The sequence below is a fragment of the Sminthopsis crassicaudata genome, chromosome 4 (assembly GCF_048593235.1).
Source record: "Sminthopsis crassicaudata isolate SCR6 chromosome 4, ASM4859323v1, whole genome shotgun sequence".
Taxonomy (NCBI): domain Eukaryota; kingdom Metazoa; phylum Chordata; class Mammalia; order Dasyuromorphia; family Dasyuridae; genus Sminthopsis; species Sminthopsis crassicaudata.
This window is the reverse complement of record NC_133620.1, coordinates 449,669,318-449,696,029: the sequence shown is the minus strand read 5'-3', so window position 1 is coordinate 449,696,029 and position 26,712 is coordinate 449,669,318. Positions and strand designations below refer to the sequence as shown.

The 26,712-nt window shown below is 42.6% G+C and overlaps 1 long non-coding RNA gene and 1 other non-coding gene across 2 annotated transcripts; one reads left to right on the top strand and one right to left on the bottom strand.

The window, feature by feature from the left end:
• Window positions 1–5,318: 5,318 nt before the first annotated feature.
• Window positions 5,319–5,390, top strand: TRNAT-CGU (transfer RNA threonine (anticodon CGU)). Its single transcript has one exon. It is a non-coding gene; the product is annotated as a tRNA-Thr (tRNA).
• A 15,490-nt stretch (window positions 5,391–20,880) lies between these two features.
• Window positions 20,881–23,303, bottom strand: LOC141540053 (uncharacterized). The gene is made up of 2 exons (XR_012481457.1): window positions 22,765–23,303; window positions 20,881–22,161 (listed from the first exon to the last, which is right to left on the bottom strand). It is a non-coding gene; the product is annotated as an uncharacterized LOC141540053 (long non-coding RNA).
• Between the last annotated feature and the right edge of the window lie 3,409 nt (window positions 23,304–26,712).

Genomic DNA, 26,712 nt, shown 5'->3' with positions numbered 1-26,712 from the left:
GTGGAAAAATATATGCAGCAGCCATGTATTCCTGTCCCAGAGAAGTCATACCATTACCTCTAACCCTGGAGTCAGATTTGATCTGCTGTGGACTTGTCTGTCTTCTGAATAGGGAAAAAGGGAATGGGGAAGAGGGAGGGAAGAAGCCAAGAAGGACTGTTAGCTTCCTCTTGAGTCATTTTGGAGACTCCCCGAATCACTGAAAATCCCAGATGAACTCTGTCAAATTCTGCAGCCTGGTAAAACAGTCAGTCCCTGGACTGGGGAGATTTAGAGGTATAGATTCAGAAACTTTTTGAAGGTTGAGAGTCTGGAGAACATTATAATATATTATAATGATAATAGCATGCGTAGAGGACTTTAAGGTTTACAAAGTAGTTTTGCAAATATTATCTCATTGATCTTTCCAACAATCCTGGAAGATGGATGCTATTATTGATCCCATTCTACAGATGGGGAAACTGATTCAGAGAGGGGCTAAGTGACTTGCTCAAGGGTCACACAAAGCCAGGTAGTATCTAAGACTGGATTTGAAGATAGGTGTCTCCTGACTCTAGACTTGTTGCTCTAACCATCTGACAACCCATTTGTAATGAAGGTAAAGGGCTTTTAGATACAGGATCATAGCTCTGCAGCTGGAAGGGATTGTGGGGGGAGGGGAGAGAGAGAGAGAGAGAGAGAGAGAGAGAGAGAGAGAGAGAGAGAGAGAGAGACAGAGACAGAGAGAGAGACAGAGAGAGAGAGAGAGAGAGAGAGACAGAGAGACAGAGAGACAGAGAGACAGAGAGACAGAGACAGAGACAGAGACAGAGACAGAGACAGAGAGAGAGAGAGAGAGAGAGAGAGAGAGAGAGAGAGAGAGGAGAGAGAGAGAGAGAGACAGAGAGAGACAGAGACAGAGACAGAGACAGAGAGAGAGAGAGAGAGACAGAGAGAGAGAGAGAGAGAGAGAGAGAGAGAGAGAGAGAGAGAGAGGCAAGAAACAGGAGAGAGAGACACAGAGAGGTAGAGAGAGACAAGAGACAGACAAGAGAGACAAAACACTTTTAGACGTTGGAGACAAAGACAGAGAGAGAAAGTGAATTACCAAAAATCTCACAGCCACACAATAAAAGGCAGAACTAGAAATCAGACTCAGATGCTGCTGACTAAATCAGGGGCGGGGCTTTCATTCATTTTCCCAGGATGCACTTCAGAATCTCGATTCCCCATTTAAAAGTGAAACTATGTCATACTTTTTAAATGCCTTGCCTATAGGAACAACATGGAAAGTAAAAGTAAAGGAAGCATCTTCTCAGTTTAAAATGTCCATGATGATGATGATGATAAATAAAAGAAAAAAAAGAAAAAAAATTAAATTCACCCTAAGCGTTAGGAAGACTCTATTTTGGAGCTTTATAAATTCTCAAGAAAGCACACATCACTGGCAGGTTACTGCTGCTTTTGAGATCTGGTCAAAAGTTTAGTTTAGCTGTCTCTACCTTCAAGCTAAATTTGCAGCACTTTAAAATAGAAAAGGTTTTATGACCCATTTCAGCTCCACTAGCCCCAGCTCCTGCATCTTCCAAGTTGTTGCCAAAGTAACACTGTTTACAAAGGGCAATAACAGCATTTTCCCATTTCCAAAGAGCAAGTGGCAGTTTCTGAAGGTCTAAATGTACCTCTTTCCAGTGTACGTGGAAGGGAGACGAGAAGATGGCAGGATGATAGGCACAAAGGGTAGACCCTTAATAAATTGCTCGTTGATTTAAATTTAATACATTTTTTATTGCTTTACTTGCCACAATACCTGGCACATAATAGGTACTTAATAAACACTTGGACAGCTAGCTAGGTGATGCAGTAGAAGCCTGGAGTCTTCCTGAGTTCAAATCTGACCTCAGCTACAACAGCTCCATGTCACTTCACCCTCAGTTTCCTCATCTGTAAAATGAGCTGGAAAAGGAAAAGGAAACCACTCCACTACCTTTGCCAAGAAAACCTCAAATGGGGAAAGGGAGATGTGACTAGAAAACAACCGAATCACAACAAAATGAGGTGACATGGTTAGAACAATACTTTAGATTTTTAATACTAGTGGGTGAGGAGAGGTGGGTATTAGAATGGAGAAGAGAGAGCCTGAAGGTGGGAAGACCAATTAGAAGGTTGTTGTAGTGACTATGGTGAGAGGAAGTGAAGGCTTGAACTAGGTTATGGCTTCATGATAGAAAAGAGGGAGGAAATATTGTAAAGTAGAAATGACAAGATTTGACAGCAGGATAATAAGTTTTGATTTTTTATTTATTTACTTTTTTGGTGGTTAGCTAGACTTATTAAAGAGATGGAGAAAATGTGAATATGTACAATAAGCTTTAAAATGGGGAGAGCTGGTTGTTATTGTTAAACCTTTACCAGAATGTTTGTTGACAATTGTCAGATTCATAATCAAAAAAGAAAGTTTTTTTTTTTTTTTAAAGAAAAAAGGGATGGCAAAACTACAAATACAAAAAAAAAAAAAAAAAAAAAAAAAAAAAAAAAAGAGTGGCTAGGTAGTGGAGTAGATAGAGCACTGCCCCTGGAGCTGACTTCGAATTTGACTTCAGATACTGGCTGTGTGACCCGGAGTAAGTTATCTAGCTCTGCATTTTACCATTACCCCTCCTCCTCAATCAATAACTCCACCTCAAAAGGGATTGTACTAGCCTAGGGATCTTAACCCTTTTTGTGTACTGGCAGCAGGCTGGTGAGGCTCTTTTTCAGAATCAAGATTTTAAATGCACAAAATAAAATTTACCAGTTATACTGAAATACAGGCAATAAAATATGAAAAACAAAACATCTCAAAACTAATGTATTTCAAACAAAATATTACAAATACACATTTGCAGACCTCGTGTTAAGGGGCCATGATGGAGATGAATTGTGGATTCCCTGTCAGCTCTAATTCATATGATCCCAGGTTAAGAACAGTCCACTGTTTTGGGGTTTTGTTTTGTTTTTTTTTTTTTATTATATACTTTATTTTTTATTAATTTTATGATTATAACTTTTTTTTTTTGACAGTACATATGCATGGGTAATTTTAGGCCACTGTTTTTGAAAAGTGTAAATAGTTCTGTTTGCTTTCCAGATGTCCTCTTGCCCTCTGGGAATTCTCCTCAGTAGGGTATGGGTTTAAGAGCCCTTTTGCAACCAGGACGAAATTTTACAAAATGCAAGGTTTGAAGATACTGTTGACATTAGTGGATTGTAGGGTAAAAAGGCGGAGGTCAGATTTGTAGCCAGGAAGTCCCTTCAGCACTTCCTGTCCCTCAGTCTCTTTTTTCTCTTCTATTAAAAAAAGGTTTGAGTGTATCCCCAGGCTCCTCCAAAGATCCTGGTGTGGGGATGAGAAAATGAATACTATGGAAATGCGCTTCAGATTCCAGTTTTCCTGCAGACCCCTTCCCTTCCCCCCAAATTTTCCTTGGACGTAAAGAAAAATCCTTTCTTGGATGAGATCATTTCTGAGATCCAGTTGTATTCTTCAATATCCAACTGGAAACTCTCCAAGAAGCTGGCGTAATCCTTTTAGGCAAACCGTTTAATTTTTCTAGGTCACACTTTCCTAATCTGTAAAATGGGCAGGAAGGGGAAGGATGTGGATAAACTCTCTTCCAAATCTAATAAAAGCCTTTTAGCCTCTTCCCTTATTTCATAAACGAGAAAATTGAGGCAGATTTTAATTAACTTGTCCAGTCACACAACACAGCAAGTAAATATCTGAGCTGAGATTCGAACCACCTAATAATAATAGCTAATATTTATACAGTTCTTGCTGGGAAACAAATGTTAATTCTTTTGCTCTTCACAAGATCCCTGGGAGGTAGGTGCTATTATTGTCCCTATTATACAGAGGCAGAAACTGAGAGCCAGAAAAATGAAATGGATCGCTTAAGGTTATGAAACGATTGTTTGGAGGCAAATATCTCTGGTCTTAAAGAAAGGCGACCTGGTGCTTTAACCACTACATTACCTGGATGTTCGATTCTGGGCTTCATCTTTCTGGCTCTAATACAGACCTGGAGTTGATTTGGGGTAGGCGGGGCACAAACCCGCAGCTGGTGGGTGCCGCGGATACAAAGCGCTATAGGCAAGATTGATGAGAGTTCAAATCCAGCCTTAGGCACTTATGTAAGCAATCAGGCCACCATAAAATGAGCTGGAGGAGGAAATGCCCCCCAAAAAGCCCGAACGGGGTCAGAACTACAGGCTTACCCTATTAGCATTTGTAACTCGTTCACATGAAAGGTGAAATGGCCGCGGCTTCGAATTGCTGTACCTACCGGAGGAGAGCTGGCTCGTTACGCTCGGTAATACATCCGGGCTCGCTTGCAGGCGAAACCCTCCCTTTCCAGAGAACCGCAAGTGCACCTAGAACTTTATTCAGAGGCCCGGGGCGCGTGGCCACCTGGGCAGACCCTAGAACTTGGACGTCGCGTTCTGCGCTTTCCGAGCCGCGCGCGGCCTTTCCTCACCTCAGGTGCAGGCGGGGCTGGAGCGGGCGCGACACAAGGGTCCCCGGTTCTAAGCTATACTTGGGTTTCGGGGAGTTCTCCCTTGCTTCTCTCAGCCACGCGTCTCCACCGTCCTCTCCTAGTTGGACTGCCCCAGCTGGAGAGGAGCAGAGGAGACCCTCGGCCTCGAGCTCGCTCCTGGCTTTGTCCCGGCTGTATCCCGGGACACTGAGAAGCCCCGCGTGCGGCTCTGCAGGGAGGGGGCCGGGACCGGGGACTGACACTATGCACGCGTGAACGCAGGCACATATGTACACATGCACGTATGCACCCATGCATGCACGCATGCATCTACTGCCTCCTGGTGGCTCTTCTCCTCGTGGGGAGGACACCCGCACAAGCCCACCGGAGATGGAGGTGGGTGTCTTTCGTGTTTTGAAATTGCGGGGGTTGTCGGGGGAAAGAATGGAACGGCTGATGGCCCCGGGATATTGAGGGGGATGTGGGGGAGCTGAGGCTCCTGCGTGGGGAGGGAGGAGGGAGGCACGCCAGGGATCGGGCTGGGGGGAGCGCACGCGGGGACCTCTTCGGCAGAGCCGGAGTGGGCCCGCGGCCCCTCCGGAACTCCGGGACAGCGCTCCCGGAGGTCACGGCGGGCAGCCTCGGCGCGCGGCCGGGCTTTGGCCGAGCTCCGGGGGCTGCTGCGGAGCGTGAGCCCCGGGGGAGCTCGGACTGGGCACGGGGCCGGGGCAGAAGCTGGGCCAGCAGCCCGAGAGGCCTGGGCCAGCCGCGGCTGCCCCGCCTGCCTTCCACTGACTGCTTTCGCCTGCTGCAAGCCTGTCAGGCGCGGTGGCCAAGTGGTAAGGCGTCGGTCTCGTAAACCGAAGATCGCGGGTTCGAACCCCGTCCGTGCCTGCGGCGTGGGGGGCCGTGGCCCGGCCCTCTCCGGCTCCCGGCCCTCCTAGCCAGGGCGCATTTTTGATTATTTTAGACATTTGTTCTTCTGGGGTTCCCCACCCCCCTTCCCCAATGTCCGGTAGTACGTTCGTAACGCAGGCAGGTCTTGCAGCGATCCGGGGCAAGGCCTTGTCGGCCGGGCTGGGCCGGGCCCGCGGTGCGAGGAGCACTTTAGAAGGGTTGAATCTCAGGCAGATTTTAGGAGAGACGCACCCTTTAACTAGGCTAACCGGGGGAAGCGGGGGACACGGGTCGCGTTCCTCCTTCCCTGCTCCAGGCAATGAGCGTCTGAAGCTGACCCTGCCGGGGCAGAATCCCTCGGAGACAGCTCAGGGACCAGCTCCCGCGAGGTCCCAGGGGAGCTTCAAGGGATCCCTCATCCCCTGGGGCGCCTCTAGCAGCTGTCCAGCTGTGCCCAGCTGCGGTGCGGCCCCCAGAGCCCGGTGAGAGCCCCCATGAGGGGGCGCGGGCATTCAGGGCTGGGGAACGAACTCCCCTCCTTCAGGAGCGGTTCTGCTTCGGGGCGCGCGGCTGCCATTTCCCAGGGGCGTTCCGTTTCTTTTTCTTATTTCTTCCTCTTCTACTCAGTTTCTTTTTAAAAACTAATTTCTTTTTGTTTATGCGTTGCTTACAGGTCTCAGCCTATCTCTCCTCCCAACGCCTCCCCGAGAGCCAATGAATAAAGTGCAAGGAAACTATGCAACAGTAACAAAGTCTGAAGCTACAGTATCCCAAGTCCCGGATCCCCCCATTCCCTACATCTAGGACTCCCCTCACATCTGCAGAGAAAGGGGGAGGCTTCTTCGGGGCCAGGCTTGGCCGCGAGGATGTGGAAGCATTCGGTTTGCTCTATTTGACTGCAAGTTCCATTTCCTAAACAACAGATCAACAAAGACGGAATTATACGAAGTGCTCCCCACCCATAATCCATCACTTTCGAGAAAGGTGGAGAAGAGATTTTCCTGACCCCAAACGCAGTAGTTCCAGGATTGCCTCTGTTTCAGGTGCATGCGATCTTGAGTCTCAACGTGTTTGGTGCAGGCTTCCCTTCCACAAAGGGATCCTTCCAGAAGTATCCTTGGGAAAAAGTCCGCTCCCAGTGCTCAGGCGATTTTTTTCAAGAGGAAAACCAGATTCTTAATGGTTCCCTCTTCCCCCCTCCCCCCAGGGGATTAAAAAGTGAGTTCTCCTTCTTACCAGGTTTGGAAATGACCCCAAGAGGCTTTTTAATATAAGGGGCATCAGCCCTGTGGGAGGACTGAAGTTGAGACTCCCAACTTTTTCTTTTTTCAAGTTTCTTTTCAAAGTAAAGCAAATTTCTGACATCTTTCACGCAAATATATTTGTATTTGTAGTGTATTGTCCTTCTCTAAGCCTGTTTTCTTATCTATTAAATGGGGACAATTTTAACTACTACCTGATTTACAGGATTGTTATTAGGAAAGTGTTTTGCAAGCCTTAAAGAGCTAGATTATAATGAGAAATACAATATGATATTATATAAGTGACTATAGAATGATATACTTTGTATAAGATAGAAAATAATATGTAGTAGAAAGTAATATATGTGAATATAAAATAATGTATGTTATAAATAATTGTGAATATAAGGTATAAAATAATATTTGTAAATATAACAAAATATATGATATGTGTAAACATAATATGTAACATAAATATATTATGATATTATGTAATATAATTATAAGCAAATGTATCATATTTTAGTATACTGATATTGTATATTATTATGATATATTATACATATAATAAATATTCTTACCTAACATATCATCTTGCTCTCATCATTTTCTAGAAGTTTAGTTAGAAGTGATCTTGGGACAAATTTCCTTGTTATTATAGTATCTGTTCTGTTGACTGAGAAAAAATGTGTGATGAAAGCTTCAGGGAATTCAGCAATGTCTGTAAGCAAATTTGTCTTTTATTCTTTCCACCTAGATTTGACAAGTTATAATACAAGAACAATGTTTATTCAGTCCATAGGAGGGGTGTTTGCTTATTTTAGGAGTGTAATATGGAGTCCCCCAAGCTTTACAACCACTCCTTGACCCCTTTTCACACTAACTCTCTCCCCCTTCATTCCAAAAGAAAAACACTTTGGAGGGGCCTATAGAGTGGGAATTTCTTCTCCAAGTAAAACAAAACAAAACTAAGGAAAATGGGCAGAAAATCTGGAGTCAGAAAGGTCAAAAAGCATTTATTAAATAACTACTCTGCGCTAGACTCTGTGTTAGGCTCTGGGCATAGAAAGAAAGGCAAAAGACAAGGCAATCTCTGTCCTCAAGAAGCTCCCAATCTAATGGGGAAGACAACATGCAACAACCCTATATAAAGAAGATCCACAGAGAAAATTAGGGGAATCAAAAAAATAAAAAGAAAAAGAAAAAAAAGAAAAGAAAATTTGGGGAATCACTAGTTTTATGGGGAGACCAGGGAAGGCCTTATGAAGAAGGTGGTATTCAACCTGGGACTTGAAGGAAACCAAAGAAGCCAAGAGAGGAGAAGGGTAATAATTCCAGACTTGGGGTCCATTCAGAGAAAAAATCAGGAGACAAAAGGAATAGCAGGAAAGCCTATGTGGTGGGAAATGAATTATAAGGAGACTGGAAAGATAGGAGGGTTATGTTACCAGGGGCTTTGAATGGCAAGAGAATTTTATATTTGATTCTGGAGGTGATAGAGAATTCCTGGGGGTGGGGAGAGATTGAGGAAAAACTGGAAAGAAAAAGAGAGAGATACAGATTAAGAGACAGAAAGTGACAGACAGAAAGGAAAGACAGAGATAGAGACAAAGACAGAGAGAGACAGAAAAAGACAGACTCAGAGAGACAAAAATAGACCCAGAGATAGAGACAGAGACAGACAGACAGACAGACAGACAGACAAAAAGAGGCAGAGACGGAGGGACAGAGAGAAATAGACAGAGAGAGACAGAGACAGAGATAGAGAAAGACAGACACAGACTCAGAGTTAGAGAAATAGAGACAGAGACAGAGTCAGAAAGATCCAAGATCAGCAGACCTAAATGTGCTAGCAAAGAGCTATGTCTGGCTCTTGGTGGTGGTGGGGAGGTTGTTTAGGAAAAGCTCCCCCAGAGCTTCTAATAACCACCCAAGGGAGTGGCCCAAGTATGTCTGGACCTTGAATTCCTGGATTTTGGATGCCTACACCCAGTCCCAGTGCAGCCTCAGCAGGTATACTTTCCAATATGAGAAGAGAACAATGTGATCCTACTGGTGGGAGCAACTGAACCCCAGCTTTCTGGAGAAATGCTCAGAGTTCTTTTACTCTAGCTTCCTGGATGAAGGAAGAGGAATTTCTGGGAATAAGGAGCCCAGAATCCAGCTTCTAGCATTCAAAGAGAGATATCTTGGACAGCATCAGTCTCATAATTGTCTCCTTAGTAACCTCAAATTTGAGAGCTCAGTGATGTCTCTCAGTCAGATCAACAATATCAGACATTTGCCAAGCATTAGGCTGGGGTTCTGGGAGATCCAGTGATGCAGACCCTGTTTAAATTCAAGTAGCTTATATTACACTAAAAAAAAAAAAAACCCTCATTGATAAATAGATATGGAATATATACAAATAAACATGCTCCCACTGCATCCAGAATCATCTCCAGTTATCCTGATCTATATCTTGCCACTGGATACAGATGACTCTGGAAGAGAATATGAGGCTGGTGACCTTGACCAGCCTTCCCTCAGTTCAATCCAATTCACTTGCTTGTCACGTCATCACCTCCCTGATGTCATGGTCTTCTTGAAGGACTAGCAACAATAACAACTAAACACAAAGTATTGGGAGGCACCAATAACTGGGAGAATCAGGGAAGGTTCCTTGAAGGATCTATCATTTGAGCTAAGCCTTGAAGGATCCAGGAGTCCTAGGAAGTAGAAATGAGGAAGAAGAATTACAAGAAAACGGGGAGAGTGTGCAAAGTCAAAAAGACAGGAAATATGATGTATAAAAAACAGCAAATAGGACAGCTTAGTTGAGAATGGATTGTGTGAGAAAAAAATAATGTGAAACCTCTCTGGAAAAATAAAGTGGAGATAGAAAGCAGTAAGTAACTTCAAATACTAAACACAGGAGTTTGTATTTTATCCTAGAAACAATAGAAAGTCATGGAAGCTTCTTGAGTGGGAGTGCCATACAGGTTTGGACATGAGCTTGAGGAATATCAATTTGGCAGCTTTGTGGTGTTCTGAACAGAGGGAGATTGTCGAGTGGGAAATTAATTAGGAGCCCAGTGTACTAATCTAGGTAAGAGGTGATGAGATGCTGAACTAGAATAATTATGGTGTGGTTAGAGAGAGAGGGGAAGTTATTGTTATTGGACAGTACCAACCTCTTAGAGAGAGAAGAGGACGACATATGTAATTGTAGGAGCTGAAAGGCGAATTTAAGAACTATAATCATAATATGACAGACCCAAAGATCTGGACTCCCCCCCCCCCCCTTTTCCCTTTGCTATTTCAATCCTACGGCATATGTCCAATGGGCAGGGAGTTGCCAGTTTAGCAAATAGCAAATATTTACCTCCTGAAGTGGAGATAAATCCTCAAAGTAATGTTATAAGATTGAAAGTGTGTTTTGGTCCCTGGGATGACAAAAGGATTTATTAGAATGTTAGAGGGGGTTAATCATCTATTCTTTCCACATGCATTTCCCTTCTGTGGAAGTCCAAACTTTCGGGGTAAGTACTCTAAAGCTAAATGCCTGTTGGTCTGGGAAGAGAGGAGGAGAAAAGTAGAATTTGCCTAAGGGAAAGAGGAATCTTATTGGATGTTTATGTTGTCCATAGGGTGAATGACCTGTAATACATATAACTACACATACAAATACACACACAAATACATACTATATAATACATATATACATACACACAACACACAACATATATATGTGCACATGCATATGCAAATACATGTCCATATACACACATGAGGATTTGAAAAGGGCCTACCTAGGTGTCCTAACCTAGGGTTATATATACACCTGGGTATTGACCACAGGGTCAGGGGTCAAGGATTATCTCTGCTGAACGTGCTGGAGGGGTGTCATGTTCCAGTCTCCCAAGTCTTAAAGAAATAAAAGGAGGGTTGTCCAAACAGCTCCAGCAACATTTGCCCCCCTCTGAAGCATAAGCCCCTCTTGTTGTCTGTTGTTAGAAGACTCGATGGGTGACTTCCTGGCTCCATCGGACTGGTGTTGGAAATCTGAAGTCTGCAAAAGCAAAAGCTGAATTTACTTGGCCAGGCAGAAAGCCTTGTTGGCTTTCTCTGGGTCTGCCTACTTGAGTGAAAGATAATGATGGGGGGAAACTCTGTAGTGTGGACTGCACATTTCAGGCTTTGTTATTTTGAGGAACTTGGCTTAAGGAAGAGCAGATCAAGGCGGAGGGAAATGATGCATATATTTTTACCGCAGGCTGCTCAGAAAATCCCAAGAAACTAATCTAACCTGGGGGGAGGCATAGGCTAATTTGCCATGTCCCCCATGGACATAGAATAATAGATCTGGGCAGGTTCTCAGAGATTATCTAGTCCAAAATTATTATTTTGTTTAGTTTTTTTTAATGTTTTATTGATGTTAAAGAAAAAAAAATCACTGACATCACCCTGCAATAGAATCCTCTTCTGAACTTTGGAGGCTCAGGGAAATCCTACAAGTCTGTAAAAAATACCCAATACATTATTAATGTTTGCCAACATATGTCTCATTTAATTCACTACCATCTCTCTACTGAGAGAAGAGGGATATATCTTGTCATGAGTCCTTTGGAATCAAGATTGTTCATTGTCTTGATAGCATTTAGTATTATTTTTCTTTATATTATTGTGATCAATGCGAATATAACAATCTATAACTCTAGGCTCTGCTTACTTCTAGTCACCATTTCATGCAAGTGTTCCCAAGATTCTTTGATTTCCTTATATTTGTTGTTTCCTATAGTGCCATGATATTCTGTTATATTTGTATATATCTTCCTCATTTTATAATGGAGAAAACCAAGGGAAGATACTTATTCAAAAGATCTTTAAAACTGGGAATAAATCCTTTGACCAGATAAAATGTCAACCAAATTTAACAGCTGAATTATTGAGTTAAAGTACTCTTTATCTTTTTGTCTATCGCCTATTCTGTCCATTCTCTGTGTTAAAAATTCACACACCTCCTACTCAATAAAAAACAAATAGTAAATAGAGTATTTGGAAGAGCTGGATATTACTATATTGTTCAAGCCTTTAGGGGAAAGGAGAAAGGGGAATGAGGGGAAAGGAAAAAAGAGGGGAAGGGGGAAAGAAAAAAACATGGAGAGACAGAGTCAGACAGACAAGGAGGGAGAGTATATTGTGTGTGTTGTATTCTCTGTGTGTGTATGTGTGTGTGTGTGTGTTTTGTGACCAAGATTACTCTCTTTATCCAGGGCCATATTCAGGCATGATCATGACTATAAGCTCAATGCAAGAGAAAAATAAGGGCTTTAGTATTTATAAGAAATTTATTCCAACTGAATAGATGTCCCTCATTTGAAGAATGGCCGAATAAGTTATGGTATATGAATATTATAGAATATTATTGTTCTATAAGAAATCATCAACAGAATGATTTTTTAATTTCTTTTTTTTATTATAGCTTTTTATTGACAGAACATATGCATGGGTAATTTTTTTTAACAACATTGTCCCTTGCAGTCACTTCTGTTCCAACTTTTCCCTTCCCTCCCTCTACCCCCTCCCCTAGATGGCAGGCAGTCTCATACATGTTAAACATGTTAAAGTATATCTTAGATACAATATATGTGTACAGATCCATACAGTTCTCTTGTTGTACAAGAAAAATCAGATTCAGAAAGTAAAAATAACCTGGGAGGAAAAACAAAAATGTAAGTAGTCCATATTCATTTCCCAGTGTTCCTTCTCTGGGTGTAGCTGATTCTGCTCATCATTGATCAATTGGAACTGAATTGGATCTTCTCATTGTTGAAGATATCCACTTCCATCAGAATACATCCTCATACAGTATTGTTGTTGAAGTGTATAATGATCTCCTGGTTCTGCTCACTTCACTCAGCATCAGTTCATGTAAGTCTCTCCAGGCCTTTCTGAAATCATCCTGCTGGTCATTTCTTACAGAACAATAATATTCCATAACATTCATATAGCACAACTTATTCAGCCATTCTCCAATTGATGAGCATCCATTCAATTTCCAGTTTCTAGCCACTACACAAAGGGCTGCCACAAACATTTTTGCACATGTGGGTCCCTTTCTCTCCTTTAAGATCTCTTTGGGATATAAGCCCACTAGAAACACTGCTGGATCAAAGGGTATGCACAGTTTGATAACTTTTTGGGCATAATTCCAAATTGCTCTCCAGAATGGCTGGATCCATTCACAACTCCACCAACAATGTATCAGTGTCCCAGTTTTCCCACATTCCCTCCAACATTCATCGTTATTTTTTCCTGTCATCTTAGCCAATCTGACAGGTGTGTAGTGGTATCTTAGAGTTGTCTTAATTTGCATTTCTCTGATCAGTAGTGATTTGGAACACTCTTTCATATGAGTAGAAATAGTTTCAATTTCATTATCTGAAAATTGTTCATATCCTTTGACCATTTATCAGTTGGAGAATAGCTTGATTTCTTATAAATTAGAGTCAATTCTCTATGGAAATGAGGCCTTTATCAGAACCTTTGACTATAAAAATGTTTTCCCAGTTATCAGCAGAATGATTTGAGAGAGACCTAAAGAGACTTATACAAACTGACACTAAGTGAAATGAGCAGAACCAGGAGATCATTGTACCTGGCAACAAGATTATACGAAGATCAATTCTGATGGATGTGGATCTCTTCAAGAATGAGAAGATTGAGGCCAATCCCAATGATTTTGTGATGAAGAGAGCCATCTGCACCTAGAGAAAGGACTGGGAATTAAGAGTGGATCACAACATAGTATTTTCACTCTTTTTGTTGTTATTTGCATTTTGTTTTCATTCTCATTTTTTCCCTTTTTAATCTGATTTTTCTTGCGCAGCATGATAATTGTGGAAACATGTATAGAAGAATTGCACATGTTTAACATATACTAGATTACTTGACAACTAGGGGAGGGGATGGGGGGGAAGAGAAATTTAGAACACAAGGTTTTGCAAGGGTTAATGTTGAAAAATTCTCCATGCATATGCTTTGAAAATAAAAAGCTTTAATAAAAAATGAATAATGAAATTAACATAAAAATAACATTAACATTGAAAACAACAACAAAAAAAGAAATTTATTTCATTAAGTACATTTGATTTTTTATTTTAATTTTTAAATCTTACTTTATTAGTATCTTTTGCTTTCACATTGGCTCCACTTTGGAATATATCCCTTTCCTTCCTCCTATCCCAGAGTCATCCTTTAAAAGAGATTTTTTTTTTTTAAGTGCAAAAAAGCAGACTAATCTACAGTGTCAGTCATATTTAATCACCACAATTTCAGAGTCATTGAATGATGTGTTATAGGCCAGGAATGAGAAGGAGCTAGGTGATAAGGGGCATGGGGTGGAACTAAGAGATAAGATAAATATAAACTATAAGTTTAAGAGAAGTGGGTATTATTGATCAAACAATCAATCAGCTTGTAAGTATTAAGTGCTTACTAAGTGCCAGGCCCTCTGCTGGGGATATAAAGAAAGGCAAAATCAGTCCCTGCCCTTGAAAAGCTTACATTTTAATGGGGAAGACAACACTTAAATAAATATGCTTTCTTCCTTCCCAAGATTTTGTGAAAACTGGTCTTTCCTGATTCTCTGCCTGCCTCTCTGGAAGCTCCTTCTCGGTTTCACTTTAGATCATTATCCACCCATTATGCCTGACTGTCCCTTGAGGCTCTACTCTGGGTGTGCTTCTCCTTTTTCAGGGTGACTTTTTCAGCTCCCATTGGTTTAACTATTATCATAATGCATATGACTCCCAGAGCTACATATCCAGCTCAAATGTCTCTTCTGAGCTTCCATTCCACATCACTAACTGTTGGATATCTTCTCCATGCCTTTGTCCCTTGGGCATCTCAAACTCTCAATATTTCACAAACACCATCTTTCCAATTTTCTTGGCTCTAGTAAGATCAATTCATCTGGTGACCCAGCCCACTGTCTTGGAGTCATTCTATACTCTCTTAACTCTTCTTCATCTCTCACAACCAATCAGTTCTCAAATCTTGACATTTCTGCCTCCATGACATCTCTCACATCACTCCTCTTCTGTTCACTTAAATGACCATTAAGCAGTTCATGTCCTTAACACTTCTTGCCTGAAAAGTAGCCTTCCTTCAGTTTTTAAAAAATATCCCTAGACTTTTTCCCAGTACTTTTTCATTCCCATTTCCCATGACAAATAATATTTTTAAAGAAAAAGAATTGGGGCAGCTAGATGGCACAGTGGATACAGCACTAGCGCTGAAGTCAGGAGAACCTGAGTTCAAATCTGGCTTCCTAGCTGTGTGATCCTGGGCAAGTCACTTTACTCCAACTGCCTAAAAAAAAAAAAAAAAAAAAGAAAAGAAAAGAAAAGAAAAGAAAAAGAAAAAAAACACCAAAAATTCAGATATTCCCCCCAAAAAACCTGAACCCTGAAAATATATGCAGTGCATAATACCTGTGGATCTCCCACATATGGGTGGCCAGGTGAAGGGAGCAGGAGTTGAGGAGTTGAGTTCACGTTTTTCTTCTAGGGCTATGCTTGTTCTTTGAAATTTACAATCACTTTGGATTGTTTGTGGTCATACTTTCCATTTACATTGTTGTCATCATTATGGATATTGTTTTCTTGGCTCAGCTTACTTCACTCAATATTAAATTTTGTAAATCTTTCCATGCTGCCAGATTTTTATATTATCAGGTACATCATTTCTTATTGCACATTAATATTCCTCTACATTCATATACCATAATTTGTTAAGCCATTTTCCAATAAATGGACATCTACTATATTTCTAATTTTTTGCTACTTCAAAAAGTGCTGTTATAAATATTTGGGTATTTATTCTTATCCATGACCTTCTTGGGATATAAGTCTTGTAGAGAAATCTTTGGGGCAAAGAGTGTGGACATTTTAGCCACATTTTTGTGTGATTCCAAATTGCTTTCCAGAATGGCTTTATTGATCTACCACTCACATGCCTATCTTCCCACAGCCCCTCTCACATTAACTAATCCCACCATCTTCACCAATATGCTGAGAGTGGATAATGCTTCTAGTATCTTTCCTTTCCAATAGGTGCTGCATTGATATTCCTGAAACACCAATCTGACCATATCAATCCCCTCCTCCAAAAACTATGGGGATACCTTTTGATTCTAGGATAAAATAAAAGCTTCTGTATTTGACATTTCAAGGCCACCACAATCTTGCTGAAGTCTTCTCCCCCAGCTTTCACACACTTTGTGGTATAATCAAGCTAGATTTTAGCACAGAGGTCTAATTTGAACTCAGATCCTCCTGAGTCCAGGGCTGGTGCTCTATCCACTATACCACCTAGTTGTCCCTAGATTGCTTATTCCTTACATGGGATTTTGGGTTGCCTCTGAAATTAACTCTTTTTTTACCTCCACCTGCTAGAATCCCCAGTTTCCTTCAAAACTCCAAAAAAAAAAAAAAAACAACAACAACAACAACAACAAAAAACCAAAAAACTTCAAAACTCATTAAAAAAAAACTAAATTAAAGCACACACACACACACACACACACACACACACACACACACAAACTCACGTCAAAAGCTACTTCCTACAGTTAGATTATCCTGACCTTCCCAGCTGCTGTTTATTTTGTATTTACTTCACATTTGCTGATCTGTGTACATGCTCTTTCCTTTGAGTAGAATGTAAATTCTTTCTGAGAAGGAAATGTTCCCTTCTCTCTCCTCTTTGTAGCTCTACCTCCTCTGGCATACTGTAAAACATTAATAAATGTTCAATGAATTAATCAAATATACAAGGGAAAGACTTCTGTGTACATATGTATGTGTGAGTATACATATATACACACATACATATATCCTGCTTTTTATATATTGTATATTTACATATTATTATATATATCATATATATCATATGATATATATGTATGAGTACATAGAGAGATATCTGTAAATATGGATCCCATAGTTGGAATCAAATATGATGACAGCTGAATTCAATCCAAGAAGTATTTATAAAATATCTACTATGCATTGAACACTGTGCTAAGCACTCAATATATAAAGACAAAGCTAAAAATATTTCTTACCTCAAGGACCTTGCATTCTACCCAGAAGATACAGTATGTGTAAAAATAAATATTCAGCAATGGAAAATACTAGGAAATGGGGAGGGGGGAATCGAGAAAAGTCTCATATTGCTAGGGGGTGATACTTGAGTTGAGCCTTAAAAGGAGCTAAGGATTAGAAAGAGAGAGAATATCCCAAACCTGTGCTAAGTAAGGGAGAAGTGGGATCTGGAATATTATAGATTGGAAATGGCCAGTGGGCCAGTCTGGGTGGAATGCAGGGCCTGAGATGGGACTGGAAAGACAGATCAGAGCCAGAAGGATTTAAAATGCCAAAGGGCAATGATTGGGTAAATAACTTTGCTGGCCTTGGAGTGTTTCTATGCAAGAAATTTTTTTATGGACTTTTGTGTAGCACTACAAGGTTTAACAAATCACTTTTAACATATTATTTCACTGGATTCTCATGAAAATCTTGTGTCTCCACTTCTTTTCTCTCTGACACATCGTCCCCATGGTTTGTCAGAGTGATACTATATTACTGCTCTGTTCCAGAAAGTCATAGCTTCTTTTTGCCTTTAGGACCAAATACAAACTCTTATTTGGTACTTCAAGGTCTTCATGACCTGGCTTTGGGCCTCCTAAAACTAGAGTAGAATGGCCAGTCCTTGGAATCTAATCAGGGAATTTCTACCAGGTTTTAATTCAAGCAACGTGGAAACTTGGGGGAAGTTGGTTCCCAGCCATGATGACTTAGGGGTTTTGTTACTCTATGATGACATAAATTGGCTGCAGAGCTGGAAGAACTGGTAGCTCGGGTCTCTGAGCTGGAACCCAGTGGGTATACAAAAAGAGCAACACACCTTTTCTTCATTCTCCTCTCCTGTGCAGCTTTAAGGAGGCAAAAATACTTTGAGGCACCTCCTTAGAGTCTAGTAGGGCAAAAGGCTTCCTGGTCTCTCACCTGTCTGTTGTGAATATGAGTGAATGTCTGATTCTCTTCCTTTTTTATTGGTTTCCCTGATGGGTGACTGAGCAGCAATCTTGAGATGCTTTCAGGCAGTGACCTTGGAATATTGTCAGGTCTTCACCTGAGCAGAAGTTGAGGAGAAGACCAATAGCAATGGAGCAATCTAACCCAGCAGCACTGGATTAGCCAACAGAGATGCCAAATCTGCTAGGAATCAGCCCAGTTCAGGATTAGAATAGCTCTTCAAATCACTGACTCCATGCCTCAAAGTGAATTTCATGAAAACGCCACAAGGAAATAAAGGACTAAAGTTGGGAGGTGGCCATTTGCGACACATGTTCTCTCTCCACGACTGCCTCACTGCCATTATGCTTTGCTAGTGCTCACTATACCCACAGTTCTGTGTGTATTTATGAAAGACTCTGCCCTTGACTTTGAAGGAAATGTTTTGTATCAACTATTCTTACTTAGCCTTCTCAATAAATGCCCTTTTTAAAAGCTAATGAAGTTTGTCTGGGAAATTAATTAATGTGAAAGCACACTGGTAGGAGCTCCTCAGCAACTGAACTAGGAATGTAATTCCTATGGCTTACCTCTAGAATCCTGAGAACAATAGCAATATCTTCTCTAAAACCAAAGTATCTAGATAGATAAATAGATATATAAAAATGTCACAAATATATTATTTCTATATTTATTATAAATATATTTTATATTATAAATATTAAATATTATTTATTATAAATATATTTTATATTATATATTTAAAGCATATATACAAATTAAAATATATGAATAAAATTAAATTAAAAAGTGACTGTATAAATGCAGGTTGTAGTGGGGGAGGAGAGGAATAGCTCTGCGGAGGCTGCTCTAGAACTGCCCCTTCAGTCTTGCTGTACATTACTTCCTTTCCTGTACTTTAAATTCTGGTGAAGTTGGCTAGCTTGGTGTCTACAATACACAATAAACAATGTTCCATCTCCCTCTATGCATTTGCACAGGCTCTCTCCTTCCTATATCTTGAATGACCTCTCATCTCCACCTCTCAAAACCCCCAACTTCCTTCAAACTTTAGTTCGAGTCACATCTTTCAAGAAGTCTTTCCTGACTCCCCCCGTTGTTTTGTATTTGTCATCTGTGTTTTTTTAATTAATGCCCACCATAAAGACCTAGGTTTAAACCCCACCTCTGAGATGAGGGATTCCAAGCAAGTCACAGCATCCCATGGTACTTTCTGCCTGGTTTTAATCCAAAGGACCATGTGAAGGTCTATGGGGGAGGGATGGAGAGAAATGTTTCTAGCCATGATGACTCAGGGGTTGTTACTCTCTGACCTTAAGCTGCAGTACAGTTGTTGATTGGTGGAGGGAGTCCTTTGCACTGATGAAATCACAGGTTCAAACAAAAATCCCAATTATATTGATTTTTCTGTGTACACCTTATTTCTCTTCAAAGGAATGTAAATTACTTGAGAGCAAATACTGGGTTTTTTTAATGTTCTTTTTTTTCATCTTTGTATCTCCATCTTCTGGCACATAGTAGGTCCTTAAATGCATGCTACATGAATGAATCAGATGTAAAATGGGGGACTATATTGATCTCTATACACATACTTTATTTATATATTATGAATACCAAATCAATACCAGAGAAATTTTATGAGTTGCTTTTTCCCATTTTATCACTTCCCTTCTTATCCTAGTCACATTAATGATATCCTTCAGCAGCCTTTGAATTTTATATACTAATTTTATATATCCACTGTATCTTTTGTAATTACCTCTATCTCTTATTCAGTTAAAAATACTATCTATAGCTATGAAAGATTTATGACCTGTTTTTCTTCTAACTTTTCAAGTTTTCTCAATAATTAGGTTTTCAAGTTTTCTCAATAATTAGGTTGAATATTCAGTTAGAATGTATTAATTGGTATAAGATATTGGTCTAAGTCAGAGTGCTTTCTAGTTTTTCCAGTAGTTATTAAATAAGTTTTTTCCTAATTTAGATTTTCTACTTTATCAAATATCGAATTGTTGAATCCCATTATTTCTAATTCTCCCTCATCTATTCCCTTTATCTGTTTTTCAATCAATACCATATGGTTTTGATTACTAATGCTTTATGAAGTCTGGAAGTGTTATTCTCCCTTGATCACTATTTCTTTTCATCAATTCCTTGAGATTGTAGGTCTTTTTGTTTTTGATTTTTTAATATTCTTTTTTTTTCCATCAAGTTTCATAAAGCATCTCCATAGTTATTTGATTGGAATAACATGGGAGTATTGTGATTTTTTTCTTACTGACACAGCCTAGCCATGAGCACTGAATATTCCTCTAAATTGTTTATTTCTTTAAGGAACAATTTTAATTGAATCTCTACAAGTCCTTTGGTGACGAAACAGCTCATTTCGACACAGTTCTGATGTCTCATTCAGAGGATTGCTGGAGGGCCTAAAAATATAAAAAGTGAGTTATTGGCCAAATGTAGATCATCCCTTTGTTGAGGCAGCAGTCATTCTACTGGACAGATGGTCAGCTTAAGGGGGAGAATGTCAATTATCTAATTTCTAGGAGTAAGTTTATCAAAATTGAGGTTCCCAGCAGGCAAATGAGAAAAAAAGATTTTATGGAAATGAGAGACAGAGATTCAAAGACAGAGACAAAGAGATATTGACAGAGAGCTTGTAGAACACATGAATAAAGATACATCTGTACCTTAAGTGAGACTGAACCTAGATGCCATCCATCAATTGAGTCAACAATCTGAGAGGCAGGACTAGCAACCAATCCACCAGAATGGGAAAGGAAATATGATTAAAACAGAAAAGTAGGAGGTATGAGGGAGATGAAAGGGGCTATGTCTGAGCTAAGGAAAAAATGGGCAGAGGAGCAAATAACACTTCCTAAGATGAGGAACTGGAATGAACTCTTTATCAGTTACATCAAAAGACAATAGTAGTATAAAATCAGAGTAACAATATTTTGGATTACCTGCTGTGAGGAAATTGCTAGAGAAATAGGAATAGTTATTTGTTCTATATTCTTTTTAAGTTCCTCTGCTTATAAAAACTTTTGATTTTTTTCAATGACCAAAAATCTTTTTTTCTTTCTCTCACCCTTCTCCAACTCAAAGTAAAACATGCTTATAACAAAAATTCATAGTCAAGAAAAACAAATTCTCACCTTTGCCTTGTCCCATAGATTTTATTTCTTTTAAATTTAATGTTTATTGACAGTATGGAAGCAGCTCTGACTTTGGAGCTGGAACCCCACCTTGGACGTTATTTGTGTGACCTAAATGGAGATGGCGGCCATTTAGGTCCTTCCAAATAGATCTATTCCTCTTCTCTTACCCAAGGAGCCATCCCTTATGACAAAGTTTTTTTAAAAGAGGAGGAAAAACCCCAAGATAGCCAAAGATACAAAGCTAGGGTTAGTTCTTTATTTGGAGTCAAGGATCACGAGTTCAAATATCAGGTCTGACTCTTATTTGGGTGACTGTGTAAGTTCATTTCACCACAACTGTAAAACAAAAGAGTCTGCTTTGATGACTTCAAAAGTCTCTTCCATGTTTGTCTATGGACACCAACAGTGCATCAACCAATTCTGATGATGTCTTCCTTATTCCACACACATTGACTTCTATCTCTACAAAGAATCAAGACGGGTCATTTTATCTGTGATTTCTGATTATTATAAAAGATGCATCTGTCACACTCGTGTTGGAAACCAAGAAAGTAATTAGGGAATAGTAGAGGGTGGGGAATCTTTCTAGAGTGTTAGGGAATTAAGAAGGCAGCTCAGCCCACATCTAACAGAGGCTGGGGAGCATCGAGGAGAATCCCTCAGGATTTACGATTCAGTTGCGGTTTCCGGAAGCCTCGGAGCTCCCTCTTGAAAAAGATGTATTCCTTGCCACCGCAAGGACAGATGGGGGCCAATCACCTTCAGCCCTTGAGCTTCAGGGTTCTCTGAAAAGCGAGGCTCTTGGATGAAATGCTTCTTAAGGTACTTCCAGCTGACATCCCGTGACCCTCTGCAACTTTGTCTCCCTCTCACTCCTTTGGGAAACCCAGACCAGGTGCTCCTGCTTCCTTACCACGAGTCCTGACCTCCTGGTGTGTTACTAATTAGATCCCCAATTGAGGTGGGTGACGGGCTCATTTATCTCCTGTGAATCGCTGCATCCCCCGCTACTTTCCAAAGCTGCTCAAGATTTCTTTTTCGTAGCTGTGATTACATTGAAGGGATTAGGCATCCTTCCCTCTCCCTCCCCCCAACAATGGGGTTCCTTTGATGTGGCTGGCCGATAGCGGCGAGATTTCTTACTCCAGGGGACCAAATCTTAATCTTCTTCATGATTCTTTCTGGATCAGAGCTGGGCTAAGTCCATTACATCCTTGCCCTTTTATCTCCCCAGGATATCGGATCCCCAGTACAGTCGGGTCTCACAGTTACCAAGAGTCTGTCAGATTTGAAGAGAGAAACAAAAGGGGAGGATTCTCGGAACTCCAGGGGATCTCTATAGAGATGCAATATCACAAATAATCTTAGTGAATCTTTTCATTTCTTTTCTTTCTTGTTCTCTGGTACTAGATTTCTTTCTTTTCCCCCCTCTTTCTTTTATCTATTTTCTCTTCCTTTTTTCCTCCCTCCCTTCTTTCTTTTCTTTCCCTCCTTCCCTTTCGCTTTCTTCCTCTTTTCCTTTTTCTTCCTTCCTTCCTTCTTTTTCTCTTTTCCTTCCTTCCCTCTTTTGCTTCCTCCTTCTTCCCTCCCACCCATTATAAATTCAAGTCCAAAGGAGCCTAAAGAGTCATCAAGTTCAACACTATCATTTTACAGATATTACAAAACTCAGAAAAGGTTAAGTGATTTGCCCAGACTCAAAAAGCTAAGTAAGGGTCTGAGGATTTGACAAGTCCAGTGTCCCATCTGTCCCTCCAACCCCACCCCATCTCTGTCTGTCTCCCTCTGTCTGTCTGTCCGTCCGCCTCTCTCATCTTAGGGATCAGAAACATGAAAATTAGACTAGCCTAAGTCTCCAGAGCTCCAGGCCCAGGTGGGCTACCTCGCGTCCCTTGCTCCTACCTCCCCAATTCCAAGAGTTCGGCCTTCGGCCAGTCGCTGTGCTCACTGGGAGCCGTTCTAAGCCCCAGCCCCGGATTTCAACGTTAGGAAGAACGGATTCCCTACAACTGTCTCCCAGGAAGCCTGACGTTTAAGGGTGCGGAGAGCCCAATGCGGGGGCGAGGGGGACGTGGGGGGAATAGGAGAAAGGGAAGATTGAGCCTGGGAAGCGCTAATGCATGGAACCCCCACCCCCACCCCAGAGTCCGGGGGGACGCTTCGGGGCTGTGGAAAAAGAAGAGAGGGGGGCGGCAGGTGGGAAAGAGCCCCAGAGCCAGGATTAGGGCAGAAGAGAGCCGGAGGAGCGCCGTTCTCCAGCAGGGGGCCCCCGAGCCCGTCCCTTCGTCTGAGCCCGAGGCGAAGGAGGTAGATCGCGAAAGCGAAGCCACTACGACGGTTCGGAGAGAGGAATAAGGGAAAATTACTGCAAAACCGGACTGGAGAAGCTTTAAAAGTCCCCCGCTTCCTGTCCCGGCGGAATCCTGCACAGCTAACTCCAGCAGTAGTGGGGGGGGGGGGGGGGAGTCACGGGCTGGCGGGGAAGGGGCTCTTTCGCAGCCCCCCCCCCCCCCCAGCCCAAGCCCACAGGACTGGAGATGCGGAGCGGGACCTGAGGTGTGGAGGGAAGCTGGCGACAGAGGGGTGGGTGGGCTGGGGCCGGGGGGCAGGAGGAGGGAAGAGGGGAGAAGCAAAGGGTGTAGACTGGGGCGGAGTGACCCAGAGGAGAGGGGGGAGGAGGACGACGAAGAGAAGGAGGAAGAAGAGGAGGAGGAGGAGGAGGAGGAGGAGGAGGAGGAGGAGGGCGGAGCTCTCGAAGCCCGGGCGAGAGCCGCCAGGGAGGAGGCGCGGGCGGGCTGGCCAGCCTTGTCAGCGGGGTCCGGAGCGAGAGCAGGAGCTCCGGGAGCCCGGTGAGTCACTAGCACGTGGAGTCCGTCTCACCGGACTGGGAGAGGACCCGACGGGCGGAGAGAGCGCTGGGGCCGAGCGGAGACCAAACGGCCCAGCCCCAAACTTTCGAGGGACCTTTTCTGCTCCCCTCCGCCCCCACCAGATCTTCATCTTCTTCTCCCTTCCTCTTCACCATCCTGGACTGGGTCCGGCCACCGCAGGGGAGGAGGCGCTTAACGCGCCCTCCCCGAAGCAGGGCGGCGGCGCCCCTCGGGGATCCGAAAGCAGCGGGGACTCACAGGTCCGAGCCGCGGGACTGGACACTGGCAGAGCAGGGGCGCAGCCCTGTCTCATCTCCTCTCCCCCTCCTGCGTGTGCGCTCCCCAGCCCAGTCTGACTGGCGGTCAGCGTACGAGGTGGCTGGCCCGCGCGAGAGGGGCCCGGCTCCGACGGGACGGGACATGGGGCTACCTTGACGGAAGCGTTCCGCGCCGGAACCAAGGGCAGGTAACTGGGCCGTACGCATCTCGGCCAGTGGAACCCACGGCCACCAACTGCAGCTTCCTTATTTCCCCCCCTTCCTCCCCTCGCCTTCTCGCAAAGTTTCCTGTCCACCTCCCCTCCCCCCATCTCCTTTCACGTGGTGTTTCTGGAAACCCGGAGGGCTGCTCACCTGGCTAACTCCTGAGGGCAGGCTCTGGGGCAAAGGCGGGGGAGGGGGAGAATTGCCCCCCGGGTGAGGGCTAAGTCCTTCTTTTCTTGACCCTCGTTGTCCCTGACACGCAGGGAGGGGAAGATCAAGCCCGGAGGGAGCGAGCTACCCCCGACTTGAAAGTCCCGAGTGTCCGGGCCTCAGAGGAAACCGGTAGTCATTCTAATTTAACCTTTTGACGACCGGGCTTTGTGGGCCCCGGGAGAGCGTCCCGCATGGCAGGACCCGGGCCTCCTGCTCTTTCTTGGGCGTATTGTCTTAGGTGGGAGTGAGGGTGGGGCGGGGCAAGACGGGACAGTGGACACTTAATGGGAAATCTACGAAGCTAGAAGGTGCTTAAAGGTCAGCAGGGACAGGGAGACCCCGGACCCTCGCCTGGAGTCGGCCTGCCACTCCTCTGTATCCCTAGCGCACTCCGATCCCCACCCCTCGCACCCTTGGATTCCGTGGGAGGACGGGAGTTGAGGACTGGGTCTTTGCGGGCGAGATGAGGGTGTCAATTCAACTGGCCTACAAAGTCCCAGTTCTCGGTTCCCAAAGACCTGCGCCCCCCTCCTCCTTTCCTTCCCCTCCCCTCTTTTTCTCCCACTCCAAGCTTCCAACTCAGGGTGAAGGGGGGATCCGAAGTGTCTGCTTGTCACCTCGGGCCTGAGTGGGACCGAGAAGAGTCGGGAAATGTTAGAACTGCAACTTTTTGCAGCTTGGATTGGGTTAAATAATTGAGAAAAGGGATAACCTTCACCCTCGGAGAACTTTAGGCAATAGGGTGATTGGCAACTTAATGAAACCTCCATGCAAATGAATCTACGGAGATAAAATCGATTTTAGCGGTGTTTGGGTGTGAAATCGAAAATCCATTAAAAAGTGGGCCTGTCCATTACAACTTTCAGTGTGTGGGGGCCCCGACTCCACTCTAATTTTGTGGGATTCTGAGCCAATCTCCAACCCCCTATCTCCTTTTGTGGGCCTGCCTCTGTTTATCGCACTGAAAAATGTTTCATTCTGGACACTTAAGGGCTGCTCAGAAAAGGGAGGGGGGGGGAGGGGGATTTGACAGATTAAGATCAGACAACCTTTAAGGAAAGAAGATAAAAAAGTTGGAGAGTTTGCGGGCATTTAGGAGGTATTTTCCAGAGAGGAGGCAGCCACCTGGCTTCCTTTGAAGCTGAGTTTTCCCAAAGATTCAAAGGATTTGAAGAACTTTATGTCAGAAGGAATTTCAAAGGGTTATTATCCTACTAGTGAGGAACAGTAGTAGTTCACCTTTATATCATACTCTAAAACATTCTTCCTAAGTCCTTGTAAAGTATTATTAATCCTCTTTTAATAATTATACTGGTTGAAATTTCTATATTGCTTTTTTCTTATTTTATCAAGAACCTTATTACTATTATCTCAATATATTAATAAGGAAATTGAGGTACAGAGAATGACAGATCAACTTGCTTTACACTACACAGTTAGGAGCTGGGGTACTAATCCAAGCCAGGACTGAAAGTTTAATGTTTCCTCAACTGTCAGTCAATAAACATTAGTTTATTTATAGGCACTTAATAGTGCCTACTATGTGCCAGGCACTATGGTGAACATTACTGGTGTCTTGCTCTGTGTGTGTGTGTGTGTGTTTTCAGCTGTGGCTGCCCTCTTCATTAAAATCTGTTCTTGGCCTTTGCTCTTTTTTTCTTTTTAAATAAGCAATCCAGCCATTCTCTGCTCCTTCCTCCCCGACCCTGTGAAATGTTGTTGGGCTAAGGTATTGCAAATGTAGGCAAGGATGTGTGTTAGGAGGTTCACAGATTTCACAGATTTTGTCAAAGGATTTCAAAGCATAGAATGAGTCACTACTGGAGTGTGAAAGACAAGACAGAGAGAGTTTTTATGTGAGTTGAAAGTTGAGCTGTTTGCTGCTTGCACTTTGGGAAAATTAATAAAAATCCTTTATCTGGAAGACATAAGAGGTCTTAAAATTTACTTGGAGAAGGAAACTTCTAGTTATTCATAGAATTGATTAAAGAGGGAGCAAAGTACAACCCCCAAACCCTCACTGAAATTGGGATCAGAGGTCCTGGATTCAAAGCTCTTTCACTTAATAAATGAGTAAATTGGAGCAAAACACTTTCCTCTCTCTTGACCTTAGTCCATGAAAGAAAGAGGCGTTGGGTTGGATGACCTCAAAGGGCCTTCAAAATTTCACTCTATGATCCTTTGATTTATACTTCACTTGCTAGATTATCAGGAAGTATTCAAGGGAAAGGGAAAGAAGGGCATGGAATCATTACTTTCTGAGTT